This window comes from Mytilus californianus, unplaced genomic scaffold (assembly GCF_021869535.1).
Source record: "Mytilus californianus isolate M0D057914Y unplaced genomic scaffold, xbMytCali1.0.p SCAF_9, whole genome shotgun sequence".
Taxonomy (NCBI): Eukaryota; Metazoa; Mollusca; class Bivalvia; order Mytilida; family Mytilidae; genus Mytilus; species Mytilus californianus.
Window position 1 is genome coordinate 77,732,680 of NW_026262745.1, and position 21,447 is coordinate 77,754,126.

The 21,447-nt window shown below is 31.7% G+C and overlaps 1 long non-coding RNA gene across 2 annotated transcripts; it reads right to left on the bottom strand.

Moving 5' to 3' along the window:
- Positions 1 to 706: 706 nt before the first annotated feature.
- LOC127716321 (uncharacterized) lies at positions 707 to 8,539 on the bottom strand. Of its 2 annotated transcripts, XR_007988863.1 has the most exons (4): positions 8,517 to 8,539; positions 6,648 to 6,802; positions 3,471 to 3,567; positions 707 to 773 (listed from the first exon to the last, which is right to left on the bottom strand). It is a non-coding gene; the product is annotated as an uncharacterized LOC127716321 (long non-coding RNA). The 2 variants fall into 2 exon arrangements; XR_007988862.1 differs by lacking the exons at positions 6,648 to 6,802; positions 8,517 to 8,539 and adding an exon at positions 6,405 to 6,598.
- Between the last annotated feature and the right edge of the window lie 12,908 nt (positions 8,540 to 21,447).

Genomic DNA, 21,447 nt, shown 5'->3' on the forward strand with positions numbered 1-21,447 from the left:
CAGACATTCTTTTATGCAGAAAAATAACAGTGCTCCATAATTTTTATATCAAGTAGAATTTTTTTTTTATTAACTTGTTGTCTCTTCTATTTTCATATTTTTGTCTCTTTGACATAGCACATTTCTATTGTCTAGTATATTCTATTTTGGTTTGTTTGTCTCTTCGACATTCACCATTTCTATTGTCTATATTCTATTTTCATATGTTTGTCTCTTTGGCATACCCCATTTCTTTTGTCTGTATTCTATTTTTAATATTTTTGTCTCTGGCATACCCAAATTCTATTGTCTATATTCTATTTTCATATGTTTGTCTGTTTGATATACCCTATTTCTATTGTCTATATTCTATATTTTCATGTTTGTCTCTTTGACATACCCCTATTTTATTGTCTATATTCTGTTTTCATATGTGTGTCTCTTTGACATACAAGTACCCCATTTCTATTGTCTATATTCTATTTTCATATGTGTGTCTCTTTGACATACTCCATTTCTATTGTCTATATTCTATTTCATATATCATTATGTGTGTCTCTTCGACATACTTCATTTCTATTTTCCTATGATGTATGTGATATTTCTATTGCTATATCACCATACACAGATATTTAATTGTCTTCACTGCTGGCTATTACTGGTGCATGTGTATGCAGCTGCTTTTTTGGAAACATCTTGTATGATTAAGAAAGACAACTAAATTGACTTTCAGTTCAATATTGTATTAATCTAAAATTAACGTTCTTTGGTTCTGTTTCTTTACTTTTCAGTTTCTGCAAGTGAAAATAAAAGAACAGAGTTTCAATGTCCCCCTAGTCGTACATTTTTTATCTATCAAGGGGCAATATTAAAAAAAAAACATGTTTTTTTGCTCTTTGGTCAGGTTGTTGTCTCTTTGACATATTCCCAATTTCCATTCTCAATTTTATTTTTTGTTCTCAAAAATATTTATATATAATGTGTTTGGGGGAAAAAAAGTTCTTTTTCTTGTATACTTAATATTTCAAACCGACCAGGGCATTACTATAATAGTATACTACATGTTTAAGTTTAATAAAAACAAAATGAGAGCATTTACAAGGCCATTTTCCATAAATTTATTATTTCCAAGGGGCATAACTCTTTTGAAAAAAGTTGATCGGCCAAATTTATAAAGCTTGACTAGGATTATGCTGATATTAACCTATAGAATAAGTTTTAAAAAATCTGGCAAGAATTGTACCTGCAAGACAAATATAAACACCTTACAATCATTCCATAAACATAAAGTAGTTCACCTTTACTTTTAGTATCTAAAAAAAAGACCAAATCAAGAGAAATTTAATATTGACCAATGAACAATGAAAATAAGGTTAAGGTCAGATGAAGCCTGCAAGATAAATGTAAAGTTAAACCTAAACACCTTACAATTTTAATTTACAATCGTTCCAGAAACCAATTATAGTTCACCTTTACCTTATAGTATCTGGAAAACAGACTAAGCAAGAAAAAAATATCCAATGAACCATGAAGATGAGGTCAAGTTCAGGTGATTACTGTCAGACCCATTGGTGGCCTTTGGCTGTTTTTTGCTCTTTGGTCGGGTCGTTGTCTCTTTGACACATTTCCCATTTCCATTCTCAATTTTAGATCAGTACACCTTACAAACATTCCATACACCAAATATAATTTACTGAATGCTTTGGTATCCAAAAATTAGACCAAAACATAAAAACTTATTACTGAACCATTAAAATGAGGTCAAGGCCAGATTACAACTACTAGTTGGACATCTACACCTTACAATAATTCAATACACCAAATACAGTAGACTTATTGCTTATAATGCCTGAGATATTGACTTGACCACAAAAACTTTCTGACAGAGTAGACAGACACTAGGACCTTGCAAGGTACCCATATACTAAGTAAATATAAATATCCTATTACCATGAATACTATAAATAATATTAATAAGAGAGAAATTATGAGAGAAATTAACATTACAAAAAATCGTTATTTTTTCAAGTAATCACTGAACCATGAAAATGAGTTCAAGGACAATGGACAGTTGACTGACAGAAACTTCATAACATACATATGCATCTATATACATTGTACATAGTATGAAGCATCCGTGTCTTCCACCTTCTAAAATATAAAGATTTGAAGAAGTTTGTTAACCCCACCATGGACGCAGCCGCCTGATCAATATCCCTATGTCGAGCTTTCTGCAACGGAAGTCGCAAGCTCATCAAAAAAACTAAGCCCATTTATTAGTTGAAATACAGAACAATGAAAAAAAATATTTTCAAAATTTTGCCTTGGATACTGTAGTTTGGTCATTAAGAAGCTTCGAATATTCTGTCTCAATTTCACAAAATCCCATGTCTGTTTGACAAAGTTATCAATGTTCAAAAAAAATTTAACCACAGACTGAACCTAAATTTTAGGACAGCGACGCCACCTCTGGCAGAATCTAGGATCACTGTCTCGCTTTCGTGAAATAAATTTGCAAGCTTGACAAAAAGCAGAACATGTATTTCAGAAATTGAAATTCTATGCAACTATTAATACTTATATGCTGTTATGGTCCTACATATTCTTGTGTGTTCAATATTTTGGCATTACACAAAGTCATGCTTTCTTAGACTGTTTGAAATGACAAATGTTTTGTTGTTACATTAATTGATTAAATCTGTCGAAGGTGAACTGATAGATATTTTAGTTTGGGAATACATAATTTTTGCATCTTTTATTATTTTTTTATTTCTTTTTAGTGCTTGTTGATGAGTCCATCCCTTTCTGGCTGATTCTGACATTTGGTTCTTATGTTGGGTGCTGTCTGCTATACTGTGTGTAGTTTTATTTTTTTTATTGGTTCACATTTTTTCATCCTTATACAAGTTACATGTATAGCCATAATAGGTTACTTTATGGTATGGATTTTGATCATTGTTTATGGCTGTACAGTGACCAGCAAATGTTTACATCTTCGTCCTTTGGTTTTTTAATTGATAGTTGAGAATCATACATGTACCTCATCTCCTTATAGTTATACATGTTATATCTATATGCTGGTTCATAAAATAAGCTTAAAAGGAAATTATTCAATTGTTATACATGTATGTTTGAAAACTCATTCCTATAATGCAAAAACAATAATTGATTGATTTTTCTTGCTTATGTTAATGTTCAGTGGCAAATATTTTACAATGTATGTATATTTTAGACGAGAACAACTTTTAAATATACAATTCATAATATAAGCAAATGCCATAATTATTTGAACTTCTGTCATCTCATGCGTGTGTGTGTGTGGAGCAGAAGAAGGAGAGCAGGATAAGGATTCCTTGATGCATACTTGACATCAGAAAGACATAAATAAACAACAGTATACATGCCGTAACATGTACAATTACACTTGAAAAAGGTTTAAATAGATAACATTAAATTATTTAAATTAACTGCAATTCTACAGATGAACTTACTTTGATACCAGTTCTTTTTGCCGGACATCCGCATCTACATGTACACCAGTGATTCTAATACTGCACTTTCCTTTCATTTGGTAACCATGGTAATAAGCTAAAATTGTAAATCTTAATTTAATCCAGAACTCCAGACAAAGACTAGATTATTTTTGTAGATGAAGTATGAACTGATGCTGAGAGTCACTAATTTATATTTTTACTTTTGAGTGAATGGAAAAAATGTGTAAGCAAACAACAACGGTCGTATAAAAAGATCAACAGTGTAACTAATATTAATAATATATGTATAGCCTAAGCCCGTCTTAGTATAGTATGAACTTTTCCCAATATAAAACCATCTACTCTGCTGTCTACAGTTTAAAATAAAATGCTCTGCTGGGCGCAGCTTGATACGACAGCAGAGGTTGAACCCTGAACAGTTGGGGCAAGTATGGATACAACATTCAAGCTTGATACAGCACTGAATTTGGATTGTGATTAAATATTTGACACAGCATAGGTTTCTGACACAGAATGAATGTGGTCTAAGAACTTAAAATTTTTTTTAATTTACTTATTCAAACCATATCATTATTATTTGCTTTTATATATAAATCAGAAATAACCAATTAATTTAAAATGGAAAATTTTAAAGAAAAAAAAAGGAAAAAAGGAAAAGAAAATCCCTCCCCCAAATTTTTGAACCCCCTTATGATTCATCACCCCCAAACTTAATCCCAGCCTTCCCTGTGTGGTATGGTACCTTGCAGTACAATTTCAGAGAGATCCATACACTTGAACACAAGTTATTGTCTGGAAACTAGAAAAATGTTTGTTTAAGCCCCTTTTTGGTCCCAAATTCCTAAACATTTAGGGCAATTACCCCCAAACTCAAACCCAGCTTTCCCTTTGTGATATGGAACCTTGTAGTACAATTTCATAAAGATCCATACACTTACACACAAGTTATTGTCCTGAAACTAGAAAAATGCTTTTTTTTACCCCTTTTTGGCCTCAAATCCTAAAATTTTGAGGCAATTACCCCCAAAATCAATCCCAGCCTTCCCTTTGTGGTATGGTACCTTGCAGTGCAATTTCAGAGATCCATACACTTGAACACAAGTTATTGTCTGGAAACTAGAAAAATGCTTCTTTTTGGCCCCTTATTCCTAAACGTAGTTACCCAAAAACTCAATTCCAGCTTTCCCTTTGTGATATGGAACCTTGTAGTACAATTTCAGAAAGATCCATACACTTACACACAAGTTATTGTCATGAAACTAGAAAAATGCTTGTTTTTTGCCTTTTTTTTGGCCCCTAATTCCTAAAATTTTGAGGCAATTACCCCCAAAATCAATCCCAGCATTCCCTTTGTGATATGGAACCTTGTGGTACAATGTCAGAGAGATCCATACACTAACACACAAGTTATGTCTCGAAGTTACAAAAATGCTTATTTTTGGCCCCTAATTCCTTAACTGTTAGTACCATAACCCCCAAAATTAATTCCAACCTTCCTTTTGTGGTATTGAACCTTATGGTAAAATTTCATAGAGATCCATTCACTTAAACTAAAGTTAGAGTGCGAAAACCAATGTGTCTTCGGACGACGACGACGCCAACGTCATACCAATATACGACCGCAAAATATTTTTGCGGTCGTATAAAAAACAACATTTAGGCATTAACTCTTGATGTTTATTAAATCTTGATTTCCTGTTACATAGGCAAAATTGTTTAAATACACCATTTATAGGCATGTTGTGGAATCTCAATAAATACTTATGATTGCAATGTACGTTTAATCGTTGTTGTAGCTATGAAATCTATACAATAACGTCATTCACTACAGCGTTAGGGTTACAACATTACCATAGTTCAATGTTAGTACTTCGCGTATTCTATTTTCAGACAAGGCAATATTAACTCATGAACATAATATGTTGTCATTTGTGTTACCATCCATACTTCATGCACTTAATAAAAGAACAGCGCTTCAATGTACTTCGCCAATTGATGGATATATAAAATTTGCTGTCAAAAAGCAAAAAATATGTATGTTCTTTTAACCTTTTTCATAAATTATAAATAATCTAAAAGAAATGAAGACATGTGTGGGATTGCTTGCAATGCAGTTTTTCTTACAATATCTATTTCCAAGAGGTATAACTACTGTAAACAAATTTGATCAGCAGTTATTTTCTAACTCATAAAACTAAAAGACCATGCTGATATAGACCTATGGTATGAATTACAAAAATATCTGACAAAAAAATGCAACCATAACAGTGCTTTACTGGAAAAAATGGTTATCTTCCATAGAATTTACATTTCAAAATGAAGTAATTCCTGTATAAATAATGTATCCAAGACATTACTGGTATATAATAAACCTTTGGTTTACATTAATATTATATGAATAAACTTTAGACATAGAAGTATGTCTTCTCTGTATGAAATCCTGTTAGTTGATTTCAAATGTTGATATTCAAATGACATTGCTTAAACATCCAAAGTCACACACCATCCATGACTTGACAAAGTTTCAAAATCAATAGACCATGACTGAGGGGCTGGGCAAAATAAAAAACAAGTGATATGAAATGTGCTAGTACTCTGACATATACAACTGCATATCAATTCATGCAAATATCAATGATTTATCATTATTGGTTCACTCAAACTGACCTAATCAGAAACTTTTCACATTTAAGTTAGGTAAAAATATCAAAGTCAATCAACCATGACTGAGGGATTTGGACCATATAATCTCAATGGAAATGGAAATGAGAAGTGGATATCCTACTTCTACTGCAAAAAATATTATTGACTTATTTACCCATAACTCGGCCATACGTTATTGTTTGGTTCCTCTTAAACTGACCTAATCTCAATTTTTAACAAATTGTTTATGACTTCGCCTCTGTTAAAAACAGCATGCCCAAGACTCACCTTCATGACTGTTGTTGCAAGACAAAAAAAAGAACAAGCAATGAAGTGTTAATAGAGCTTCCAACCCTATTTTCTATAAAATTGACCTGTAAAAAAAACAAACTTGTCACTGCTTATAGAAATAGCCCACAACAAGAATCAAAACTTTCAACTCTATCATGTCTATGACCTCAAAACTTGCAACATGTATACAGTCTGACAACAACAAAATATTCAAACAAAGTTATTCTCTATATTACATACCTCTCATCACAACATTATTCATTGACTACTGCTCCTTTTATGCACATAAATCAATATGACAATCTATGAATCCATTATATAATCTAGAAAGCAAGGCCTCAAATGAATTCTGTTCTGTTGAAGTACATGTACAAAATGTACTTTCATTGAAAATGCTAAAAGAAATAATGTATAACATGTTCAAATGTATAATAAAATGAAGTTACAATACATCTGCCAAATTGCCTTAAATATTTTTATATGGCAAAATTGGCTTATTTTGATCTTTTAAAACAAGAACAACAGATCTAGACTTGCCCTGTTTCTTGTTGCTGTATATCATATTTATTTATTTGTTCCTTGTTTTGTTAATAAATCATTACCAGTCTGTTAGTTTCCTCATTTGCATTGTTTAACATTTGTCATTTCCATTAAATGTCTTTTATAGCTGACTTTCTGGTATGGGCTTTGTTCATTGTTGAAGTCATCTTGTACATTTGTACCATAAATTTGATATACTTGTTAACTTCTATGTCATTTGATCTCTTGTGGAGAATTGGACTCTTCTCATTGGCAATCTTACCACATCTTCTTATTTTTATATTCACATTTAAGTAGATGTAAAGTAGACCATTCATGCACTCTAGGGTCCACTTCTACTTATAATGTACAAGGTGATAAGACCTGCCGCTGTAATAGCCTGGGTCATATTTTTCAGCTTAAACATATGTGAATAGGTGTGGAAAACTATCAGAAGTATAATACATGTATGATAAGGCTGAGAAATACTAGATGTTTATTGTTATAGTACTCAGTAATAGTAGTCTCAGACTCAGGATAATCAAGGCTTATTGTACTTGTCATATGATGGGGGTAGGAGGGGTCCTGATCCCGAAATCCAGGGCTTAAAAACATGGAATTCTGAGGTCCCGAAATTAAAAAAATTTAAATCCAGACATCCCAAAATCCGAAAAAAAAAGAATTCCCGGATCCCGAAAGGATCAATCCCGAAATCCCGAGCTTAAAAATACCCGATCCCAGAGTCCCGATAAAGGTCCTACCCCCCTCTCAGATGCAAAGCCCTGTAATTTTCTTCCATTTGTGTAGTTGCAAGTCTCGTTTTGTCTTAAGTTAACATAAAATAAGAAATTTGAGCCTCAGATTTGAGCTTTAATCAAATGTGATGATTTTCTCGGTAATACCGGAATGTGATTCTTGTCCGCTCCTGCACGTCCTGGAATCATTCATTATTAAAACTGGGAAAAGGTTACATGTACATTATTACCTACGCGATGTATGAAAAGGTATATACATTTTTTAAATCTCAATTATATGAAAAGGGGGGAGTAATTGATCCCCAGGTGCACCCCTATCTATTAAGTGTAAAATAGCTATTAATTGCTAGAGAGATAATAAAGTCGTCTACATTTTCATGGTTTTAAAACAACTGAAAAACAAATACAAATACCACACATTTATCATAAGATATACAGGTCTGCATCAGGTAAAGTAATTAAGTTTTGTTGTGACATTAGATAAACAATTTCAGTACATTACATCAAGTATATGATGTCCTCCCCTTGTATATGATATCCCCCCTTTTTCCAAGTTTGTCTTATTGTCTAAAGGGCTTACAAATTATATGGTTATTTGGGATGTATTTGTGTCTAAATCTTGTAATATCCTCATTATGAAATATAAATAGATAATGAAACGGATTACCCAATGCAATTATATGTATATTACAATATGGGTGGGGGGAGGGGGGGTTCAATGTCGTTCTCAGGTTTACAAATATCTACAGTCAAATAGTCTTTCGTGAAAAATAAAGCACACACATCTTCCTGCTTTAATCCAATAATTAAACAAAATGTGCATAATAATATTTACCTTTCGTTCCGCTTTTAGGGTACTTAAAATTATCTATCAAAACAAAAACGCTTTGACTTTTGTTGCGTTGACTTTCGTTTCATAAATTTTCTATGTTTCGTTCTCCGTTTTTTTTTCCAGTTATTCGACAAGTCACCCATTTCAATTTATCTGTTTATAATAAATTTTTGATTCACCAGTTTGAAAAACCAAAGTTCCTTGTATCATCTATCTCTGTCCATTCTTAAAAACTTTTAAAAAGACAGCAACAGATGATCGCGTGAGCGTCCATGGATTTTGCGTCATAGTATAAAAAACGGTAACGGTGAAAAGATGTCCGGGTTTTCGTGTTCGACGTACCATGCAAGCTTTCGTACATTTACGTATATTTGAGGGTCTGGAATCAAGATGGGAGTTTAAGAATAGAAAATAGTGACAAAAAGTGCAAAATAAAGAACAGATAGTAAAAAAAGGCAGAAATATAGAATAAAGAATCATAGAGAATAATTGGATTATTAAGAAAAAAAAAGAATTGAGAATAAAGAACAAACTAAATAAAGAATATTTATTCATATTATTATTTAACATTTATAGCCCATTCACTTATTCTACATTCTGTTCAATTCAAAATTAGATAGCTCTGCTGTGGGGGTGACACTGACAGGGCTGACCTGCTTTCATCATCATGATCATGTGGGATTTAGTGGGAAGAGTAGAAAGTGAACTTTCCTGTTTGAGAAATACGCTATATAGATAATAAATGAAAAAATGTATGTGATAATTAAATGACAAATTTTGACATTTTCTCAAAACATTTTTTTTTAATGTCCTTTAAAACATATGAAAATCATATGTTTTTCATATGTTTACAAACATATGTTAACATATTTTATAAAACATACGAAAACATATGTTTGCTTCCATATGTTTTCATATGTTTCAAAACATATGTGAACATATGTTTGTAAACATATGTTTTTCATATGTTTGGGACAAACATATGAAAAACATATGTTGCAATTTTTCCTGTGTATTTATAATCCAAATATTACGTTCATATTTCATATTGTTGGTCTTTGGTTTTCTATGTTATGCTTTGTGTACTGTTGTTTGTCTGTTTGTCTTTTTCTTTTTTAAGCTATGGCGTAGTCAGTTTATTTTCGACTTATGAGTTTGACTGTCCCTTGGGTATCCTTCGCCTCTTTTTTTATAAAGTTTCTTCCCTACCCCTAAATAATTAAACGTGTAAACATCGATTGTCAATTTCTTACTTTTTCATTCAGATGTTCATGTATTTTTCATATCTACTTTTGAATTGACTAGAATTGGGGAAATCTGATAATCGGTGAATCTGAGTAATAGTTGAAAGTTTTAAGCCTTCTGTTGGATTTTTACAACCACTGTGAGGTAAAAATTTGTACGATTATAAAAATACCCAAAATATTTGGCACATGTAGTCATTACCATTGTTTACCACTGAGATAATACTTCTATATCTAGTACTGATTGACTGCTTGTAATAAGGAGGACAAGACAGTCATTTTGATTTGAACAGCTTTAAAAAGAATTAACACTTTGTCATTTTCAGTCATTCATTTTCAGCCAATTTTCAGACTTATACACTGCGGCCAATTTAGGTCTATCCAGACAAGTCGCTTGCAGTTAATTTATATCTGTTCAGTCTATTTTCAAACCGTTCAGTTATTTTTTTTTACCTGTATACATGTACATCAACATTGTACAGAGTTGTGTGAAAAGCTTCTGAATTTAGTGCAGTGGATAAGTCGGAAAATTGACTGAAAGAGTAAACATGACTGAATACGTTATTGTTCAAACTTTTTAGATGAGGTTGTGAAAAAACTGATCTGGTCCTGACATAATCCATCAGAAACATTTGATACATAAAGAAGTGAATATGAAACCAAAATTCAAAATAAATAAGAAGATGTGGTATGAGTACCAATGAGACAACTCTCCATCCATGTCAAAATGGATAAAAAGTAAACATTTATAGGTCAAAGTACGGCCTTCAACACGGAGTCTTGGCAAACTCCTTCTTGCCGGTTGAACTTAGAAGGATTAGGCTTTTCTTATTTTGGTCACATTTGTTCACATGATAGATACTCAAGTATTCAAGTACACCAAATGTATAAATTGTGATTATTTTCTAGCACTGGCCCGATATCATTTTAGGTGTTCTGATAGTCCCCACGGGTATGATCAGCTTAGTAGTAGGTGCTTTTGTGCAGGCATGTATTATAATCCTGATGAAGGTTACCAAGAAAATCACTTCATACGCACTTAATTTATGATTTAGTTTAATTTCATTTTTTTGTCTAATGTTTGAATTATATTTTTCCTTCGATCTTAACCATTATAAAGTATTTTTCTGTATCTAATCATATTGTTGTTTTGTTATATGAATGGCGTACGATGGGAGAAAAAAAATTAGAACAAGCCGGAATTTACTTGATATATAAAGCAGTTTCGCTTTCCAATTATTCAAATCTGATCCATATTTAAAAACAAGACAAGGAAAATAAAGGTAATACGATCTCCAAGCCTATTGTTTCTTTTGAAATAATGAATATAAAATAGCAAATTTCCTAATACGTCGCAATCCTCACTACAAAAAGCTTCAGATACGTTCTTAATTATATATTTTGGTAAATTATTGTACTTATAAACTACTGTACTGATTTTTCGTCAGGAGTGGATACCCCAAATCCTTATTTTTCTATTAATATTTAAACACGTTCGCTATGTGCGTGTGTAAGTGACCTCTTGAAGTTCAATAAACGTAGTTTGAATAACTACTATCGTAGTTTATAGAATCAAAGAGTTCGTTACTACAAATCCGTGAAACCCTTCTAAAATAAGTTTACTAACACAATTAGTAGTGTTTTGAAGTTTTACTAATTGTGATGATAATGTTAATCTCACAAAGTAAATCTGACTCATATGAGCTTGTCACTCCTTCTACATGCAGCCCATTGATAAAATGTTTTCCTTTCCTTTCACCAGGTCGATATCGCTTCTCGTTGACTATCATTGTCAGATTGTATCACCACCTACGTATTCAGTGCTCCGTTACTGATAATATTTATAACACTCATTTAAAATCAATTCCCCCTCGACTGATTGACAACAAATCTAAATAATAATTCAGGTTGACCTCAGATTGATATTTTGTAGTCTCTTTTGGTTATATAGCTCTGGACGTAATCGAAAAATTCTTAATTTTTGGCTCTATATTTTTTTGTCCAGTTATTGAGTTCCTTATGTTAGACAATCCAGAATTGTGATGTGGACGCACCAAACGTATTTAGTGAAAAGTAAAATAACATAAACATCCAACTCCAAGGGAAATTCAATACGGAAATCCTTTATAAAATGTCAAAATCAAAAGCTCAAACACATCTAACGAATGAAAAACAACTGTCATATTCCTGACTTTGAACAGACATTTCCTTATATAGAAAATAACGGAATAAACCTGGTTTATAGCTTACTTATCCTCTCAATCGTATGACAGGTATAGGATTTTGAATACTTATTAAATTTATATTTAATGGAGACCAACTTAACAACGAAGTATAATATTTTAAAACTAGTACAGTCTTAATCAGTACAACCAGAATATATACTATCAGAACAGTTTTATAAAACAAATCGAGCTTTAACATGTTCAAGGTAAATCAAAAAAGGGAGAAATCCATTAAAATCAAACGTAAAACGATATCAACCAAAGAATTGAAAACAAGTATCAAAGTTTGGTGAATATTAAGACTATTTTCTAGTGTGGTTAACTTTAGTTGTTTAAATTGTCTTTGTTGTTCAACAGTTGATATTGTCCTTGTTTGACAGGATGGATATGTTTCTATATTGTGAAATCTACCAGTAAAATTACACGTCATCAGGGACCGCCCATTTTGGGGAGAGCTTTCTGTATAACAATGAAGTCATGTGCTCTTCTGATTGGTAGATAATGCTTGTAATAAATATTTTTTAAAAGATTGATCAAAACTAAAGTTTAAATAAATCCCAAAACGAATGCCGAATGCACTGTTTTTTTACTTCAAGGCTGAAAAGTAATGATGGTCAATATAGAGATTTAGTGCGAATCTAAGGTGTTTGAAACCAAGGACATGTAAATGCCCCAAAAAGGTACATGACCCCATGTTTTTATTGTTGCAAAAAATGGGGCTATATTTGTATTTTAATGAATGATATATGAAAGATACTGATTTCTAAAGGTAAACCAGGTATAAATTTAATTCAAGACCTATAGTACAGTACTCCTAACTATCCTACTGCCAGTCGATAGTTTTATTTTTGGCATTGCACAAGTCATGTCTTCTTTGACTGTCCATGACGTTAAAATACTAAATAACTGGGATGTTTTTTAGTTGATTTTATTCTCTGATGTATGATTTTTTATTATTAATTGTTTTTGGCTTTTAACATTTTAACTAGCTTTCAGTAACTGCGAGTACTCTCAAATCGGACTTTCTTGTTAATTTGAACTGTTGATACAATTTGTAATGCTTTTTTTGTTATTTAATGTTTACTTATTTAGACTAATATCTCGTCTCTCCATTTTTTATATACCAGCTTTGATAAGTGTTTAGTATGGCTATAAATTTTCACTTCTGTTCTCGTACTTGTAAAAAATATTTCCGTTCTCCATTTATACTGTATACCTTACAACAAAATCATTTTCATTTACACCTGTGTACATTATTCTATTTTGCGGCTTTTTGTTCAAGGTTATGGTTGTTTGTCTGAAATTGTTTAACATCTAACCACTTACAAGTATTTTATTTATTTTATATTTAAATTATGTGATAGATCAAATTTATTATTTCACTATGTTCACTTGTGTTAATATGTCTTTTGATTGAGTTAAGCCATTTCAATTAATATATTCTTAAGTGTGTCTTTATATGTTGTGATGTTACACTATTGTTTCAGATAAGGGTGAAGGTTGGTACCTATTAAAACGTTTAAACCCGCTACATTTGTTTCCACCTGTCCTAAGTTTGGAATTTGATGTTCAGTAGTTGTCGTTTGTTGATGTGGTTCATAAGTGTTTCTCGTTTCTCGTTTTTTCATATAGATTAGACCGTTGGGTTTCCCGTTTGAATGGTTTTACAATAGTAATTTTGGGGGTTCTTTATAGCATGCTGTTCGGTGTGAGCCAAGGCTCTGTGTTGAAGACCGTACTTTGAACTATAATGGCTTACTTTTACAAATTGTGACTTGGATGGAGTGTTGTCTAATTAGCACTCATACCACATCTTCTTATATCTATATAAAGTTGTTTTAAAGTCAATGGCAGATGTTTTACTACATCTTCATATATCTATATAGTGTTGCTTTAAATAACATTTGAAAAGCCTTTTTGAGGAATATCTTCATGGTTTATAATCAGAAATTTCCATATAAGGCGACATGTAACTAGAAGTACATAAATAATTCAGTTCTTAGATGCACTTGCAATACTGGTCAAAGGAAACACATAAAAAAATTCGTATTTATTGATCATATTATTTGACATCATTCTTTTGAAAACAGTTAATGTGTAACTTTATACCGTTACATACAAAATAAACATTGGCCGTAGTATTAGTTGTTGTATAAATTTTCCTCTATCTTTACAAATTCAGCATTTATGAATCTTGTTTTGAAACTGGAACTTGAAAATTGGATAAATTACAATACAAAACAGATACAATATCAATCAATACAAAACAAAAGGAAATGAAGAAAAAAAGTCCCATATAGTTCATATTTCTAACAATCTTCAGTATCGTTTCTTACTATGAACAAGATTGATATTTGAACCCATGTATATATTTATACATTTAAAAATGTGTCCTTATGTGAAACAATGGAAAATTATATTATCTTTAAAAATCCTCTTAAGCTTTTGTGTCCTTCTTTACGTAAAACTGACACAAGGAAAGATAAGAAAATGGAAATTTGGGAATTTCCCCGTGACTATTGAAGTTTCAATCTTATTTTTTCTTTTAAAAAAATCATTAATTAGTAAATTGTGGGCGAAGAAGCATTTTGGCTCAGATCTGATTCATTAGGAAAAGCAGGCTTATATACTAATAGTCATGGCCGGTAAGTTAAAATTCAAGTAAAACAAATTACATACTGTTTTGAATAATCTTCCCATAAACTTGTTTTTGAAAAACTGAATGCAATATACTTCAATTTTACTGAAGTGTATGTTCTTTTACTCCATACCTTCAAAATCAACCATATTGTAAAACGATTTACATGTACGGTGTGCATAACTATTTGTGAGGTTTAATTCCATTTGTATGTAAAGCGGAGTGTTGACAAACAGTTGCATTTAAATGGACCCACCCGACAACTGCCATTTTGTCATTTATTTGTTAATTGGATCTAAATATATTTGATATTTGATAAGTTTATGTTAATAACAGATCTTTGATAGTATCTGTTAATCTTATTTTCTTCACCCCAAGACTCGTGACGATTAAAAGAAACACATTGGGTTTATATTTATGCATTGGTTATTTCTATATGATTTTTCACCGTATAATGTTCTTTTCTACCCATCAAAAACAACTTTTTAAATCTTTTTTTACGATGTAAGCATACTTAACGTCTAAGAAAAGTACGGGTGCGGGATTTTCTCGCTGTGTTGAAGACATATTAGTGGCCGTCGGCTGATTTCTGCTGTTTGGTCGGATTCCCTATTTCTAATCTCAATTTTACTCTAGTCAAAGCTGTCATAATTGTTCAATTAGTGAATGTGAGTTACCTTTACGGTTTATTTGTCATTCATACAATAACAATGGTCACCTTGACTACATAATGATAAAAAGTGGTAGCTCCTTGTGTAGGATTGATAAATAGATTAAAAACAAAGTCATCAAAGATACCAGGCTGAAGACGCGTTTTGTGTGCAACAGAATCATCAAATCCGCTCTAAAAACAAAATTTGAAGGCCATATACATTACTTAGTTAGAGAGCATTGAGGGTAAAAATTCCGGAAGGTTTTACCCAACGCAGCTTATGTTATCTATTCCTGCGGTAGAAACTCCTTAGTACTTTGGACAATTCAATGTTTTGTTAACAGCTGTAACTTATAATATGACTTTATCAATGATAATTCATGTCAACACAGAATTGTTGTCGTAATGTCTGTCTATACCTCTTTATATGCTAACATTGCATCACAAATTACTCAACAGATATAATAGATAGTTATGTTGCAGTTCGGTCCTACAGTGTAGAGTGTTTATTTATTAAAATGTAGACGCATGTGGTCCATGATAGATATTGTTGCAGATAGGTATACACAAATTAGCTATCCATAGATCAATTTTAAGTTTACACATTACTTGTTTATAAATATAGCTTTGTAAATGTCAAAATAAAACTAAATGTGTGTGGCGCTTATTCTGTATAGACATTAGCACAGTGCTTCTATTAATGATGAAATAGACCATGTTCTTTAAAATCGTTAAAATAAAAATCAGCATCATCATTGCACGTCATTATTTTGTCCCTCTTTGGTATACTTACAAGTCATCGTCCATGCAAAACGTTAAAATGTCCATCAAAATCATTCATTGTACATACTCGGATGTGTAGTAATAACTGCATGAATTACCAGAATCGTCTCAAATTTCGTTGTTTTGGGAACAATATTTAAAAGAAATTTTTAAATAATAGTTTCTTTTTAACAAATTTGTTTTAAAAAACAAGGATTTTAATAGTAGGATATACAAACATAATCGTAAACAAACATTTCATATCTTGATAAAATGTTGGACACAAAAATGTATTAAAATAGCCATTAGCACATATTTTCTTAGCTTCTTCTTTACACTAAGAATGAAATGCAACCCTTGCGGTCATTCATGAATAGTAACTTAGTACACAGAAAAGTTTGTTCTACGAAACTTGGAAATTCCAGCAATTTAATATGTCGTTGTATATGTGATAATAGAGATTTCCAATAAAATGACATACGTACCTAACTCGACGTACGCACGTAACGGGACCGTTTATTGCTAACCTATTAATTTGGTTAAATACGTCATTCAAGTTTTAACTAAGTATTCCTAAACTATAAAACCCATTCAGGATCAATTTTATCAATATCAAGTATTTCTAAGATGATGAAAAACGAAAGAAATCATGATTTTTATATATCACGTGATTATTGAGATTCCCGCCAAAACTTCACTGTCATAAGACCACGTATATACACGTATCTTTACCTATCATACGATTGATTTGAGTTGTCTTTCATGGTTTTGACCATGACTTTGTTTTTCGGTATACTTTGCAAATGAACCTTTTATTATTTAATATATGACATGCTTTTATTTGTCGTTATCAGATTGGTGTCCCTTTTTCCTTTCGTCTCTTAATGTTTTATAATATTTAATTTCCTTGGGTATTTATTATATGACAGAGATTTTTCTAGCAATTTCAGAAATATCGAATTCAAAGTGTTAGTCAGAATTTGTCTCTGTTAAAGTTGATAACTTGGATTACATCATACTTTATAAAGCATCATTTGACCCCAGGAGCGTAAAGAATAAATCGAAAAAAGAATGCATGCTAAGCATACTAATGCCTTTGAAGAGAAAATTGAAAATATTTGTTGAACGGACAGACTGGCGGACGGACAGACAGGGTGATTGTAATTTGATTGCGGGTACAATATTTTGTCAGTGTATGTATCTTAGATGCTAGTGGTAAGGAAGTTTGGATCAAAACGGGGAAATCTTTACTTGTTAAAAAGTATTTTTTACTATTTAGAATAATAATTGCATGCCTTCTGGATAATAGTACAATAGCAAGTCACAAGGATAATGGAAGCTGTGAAACACCATTTTACAATAAAAACTAAGCTTTTTGATACAAAGAAACAAGGAGAAAAATCAAACAAATTATGCAACAAAAAGTGATATCAAAACAAAACAAATGTTGCTAGAATAATAATATATGCACTTAAAGCATAAAATATATAAACAGGTTTTTATTAAATATGGAATTGACTGGTAGCAGGCCAGCCTCGATTTTGGGTTCAATTATTTTGTTGGACAATTCGATCCAGCGAATCACTATCATTTCATCATCCTTAATATATATGTAATATTTGTTGCTGGATATAAGACATACATCAGTATCATCATCTTCATAAGTATTATAGCCTGAGGCTAAATCTTCGTCGTATTTGTTATAGCTTGTAAGTTTTATAGCTTGATGCTAAATTCTTATCTGATATTTTAGCCAATTTATGTCGAGAACTTATTTTATGCATGCATCTCTTTGCTATATGCTATAAATGTCCAAGTTTAAGCCAATAGAGATCATAGAAGTATGTTTATCAAATGATCATGTCTACTCATAATTAAAACAGTAAGAAAGGGATTGACTCGTCCAACTAAAACGAAGCACAAAAACAGCAACTACTAGCATTTCAAAATAAACTCCATGAACCGATCTTAGAGTATTCACAGCTACTGAACACTATCTTAAAAACAATTACAACTAATAAATACAGAATAATTATCCAGTCTAGAATATTAATCAATTATTTCGTACTGTTACACCACTGTCCCAGGTAAGTCACTTAGTGGGCTCGTTAACATGTTTAACTCCGCCACATTATGTATGGCGGTGACTGTCCCAAATAAGTAGCATGTAATTCAGTGGTTATCATTTGTTGCTGTGCTTTCGTTCATTTTTTTTGTACATTAATTAGGCCGTTAGTTTTATCGTTTTTGTTGTTTTACATTTGTCATTTTGAGACCTCCTATAGCTGACTATTCGGTATGGGCTTTGCTCATTGTTGAAGGTCGTACGGTGGCCTATAGTTGTTAATTTCTGTGTCATTTGGTCTCTTGTGAAGAGTTGTCTTACTGGTAATCATACTACATCTTTTTTGTACATATCACAAATTAAGTACATAAACACTCCAGAAAAGCAAGACCTTGTGTCATGTCAAAAGCACAGAGTGTCTGTAGGACCATTAGGGTTCATAACTGTATAGCAGATTATATGTAGTTTCTATAAAATGTAATGATAATTTATCAGTAAAAGATACATGATTATTTGTTAGTGGGATTACATATAACTAAATAAATGAATATTTATATTAAAAGAAACATCAGAAACAAGAATATGTGTCCATTAGATTACACGCCAGTATCACATTTCCGTGTTAAGTGAGCTCTAAATCCAGGAAAAAATCCAATTCAGTATGTAGTCTAAAACTTTTAAATCTCGTGCGAGATGTCTAATGTTCAAATATTGTTGTTTTTAAAACGTATTTATCAAAGTCAAACGACAATCATTTAATTTTTTTTTGGTGCTATACAATTTGTGATTATGGCCGGATCCAAGATATTTGAAAGAGGACGTAGTTCCCGATAATTGAATTCATACTGCCGAGCGAAGCAACGCGAAAAAATATTGGACGATTTTATACTAAACATTTGTATAGATAACGTGGAAAATGTGAGATGTTCAAAATTACTTGGCGATCGAAAGGAGGGAGTACGCCCTCTTCCCCTGTATCTGCGAATGCACGTTTAGGCATACATTATCAAAACCTCGTCCCATTATTATAGTTAAAGACTAAAAAGTACTTTTTGATGAATGTATCAATGATATGAATTTCTGCCCACGTCAAATTATCTTGAATTAAATTATAGAAGTTTTTTTAAGTTAGTCGCGTACACCTTTTACATTCGGGTGTGTTGGAATCCACTTTGTAAACGTTAAAACTTATAAAAACAAAAAAAGAGATAACCTTCTCGCTTCGGATTTCATTATTTTAATATTTTCATGCTAAATGTTTACTTGGTAGTTTTTAAAATTCATATGTTGAGAAGAACTGAAATATGGGTCATTTAAAATGACAAGAAATGATGGGTGTATTTGATTACAAGTTGCTAGCTTACTTATTCCATTAAAATATTTTTGTCAATAAAATCATTAAAAATTTAATAACAAAATATTTAAAGATTAAAAAAAGTAGTTGGGGTTGATTTTACATTAAGTCTACATCAGCAAATAATGCGTGTTCAAAAAGCAAAAAATGCATGCAGTGTATGCTCCCCTCCGTCATGCTTGGATGCAATAGGACGATATACGTTGAGTTAGGTCGGTTATGTCGAGTAAAGTCATTTTATTGGAAATCTCTAATGAAACCATCACATTTGATTGAGGGGGATTGTGCATGTTGTGCACTTATATTTTTGCAATGAACTTGTTTTTTATTACTGTCCTCTCGTATATTATTCATAAGAACAATAGATATTTGGCAATTCAATCTGTTCACTGCATATTTTGACATTATCTTACAAACCTGCTCGTGCATTTTTCATTGTTATTCAACGCAAAATAATTATCTAAGAGACCTGGGACTATCTCATTTCACAAAGGATTTCTATTGTCTACTTATTGTACCTCGAACTTATTTACCCGGTGTAGGTCTTTAAGTTGAGGTTCAATTAACTAAAAGTTAATCGGGCATGACTAATTAGATACGCCCTCTTAAAATCAGGGGGTCCGAAATAGGATCTGGAAAAAAACCATCAAAATACCATAATTAACAATTTTAGAGTTTTTTTTATTCAACAGGCTTTTGGTTGCTTTAATATCTCCGGTCAATAATCAAACGATATTTTAGTGGAAATACTAATCTGTGTCGAACCGAGAGATGTTGGCTGCAATAGGAATTTATTTACAAAAACGTTCATATATCTCATTTACATATAGTGGCCGTTATTGATTGTAAATTCATGACATTTTGTTTTTGACATTCGTCTACCGTGGAAGAAAAAGGAAAGGAGGGCTAATAGCTTAACTTACGACTTCGACCATGGTCCATGGTTCAACTGTATTCTATTACGGCATACGTTTTACCTCATTCGAACGCTCTGCCTTATTGTAAAAAGTGCCACTCTAAAATTGTAATCATTTGCTTCAGGTTGATCCACTCGTCGTGAATATGCATGACATATTTGTCACTGGACATTAATGGAGCAACTAATTTATCAGCTTCATTTATAGTGATGTATAATCATTTGTCTTCAGTTGATAATTGTCTCTTACAGTTTTCCTAATTTTATATATTTCAATTTTATTTACATTTGCATTTTTAAGCGTAAATCTTAGCATTTCGTCCATCATTTTTCCCTTTGCATTTAATCTTCTTTTTAACACTAAAAAACGTTGTCGTAGTACACATCAGGGGTTACATTGTATCCTTCCAGCAAAACTAATAGGAGAGGGGATTAGAACAGAAAAACAATCTTCATTGAGTGGCAATAACTCTTATATTGAAGCGTACAATGACGACTGTCTCGTCTAGGTGACAACAGTTGCTGTATAAAGTTTATTTATATCTCAGACTGGTATAATAGTTGACATAAAAGCAAAAATGCATAAAAAAAAATGTTGACATTAATTTATATAAGGATTCAACTTATTTTGAGCGTTTCATTTATTTTTTTTAGATATTGTCTTGCTAATCGGTTTTGTTAAAAAAATTCCAACTACAATTGTCCTGGCAAAAATGGCAAAAAGATGTGTTAAAATCAGCCATGCGACTTATTTGAAAAGATTTAGCCGATCTTTCTTGTTGTTTACAAATCTCAATCATTCAACTCGTGCGTAGATCGTATTTCCCTCTGTTTTTAACGTATAGATAGCGTGAAAATTTCCACTACACCAGTCATCGGAAATACATTCATATTTCGATCAGACAAAGCTGTGCGTTTATATATCCGATAAGCCAAACGAACGCACCCAATGTGGGATGGCAGAGGTCCAGATATGTCAATATCTCTATACCAAAGTAGATCATTTTGTTTTGAATAAAAGGATATAAAGGTATACATTAATACGACAGCAACCCAAAGACACAGACAAATCAAAACA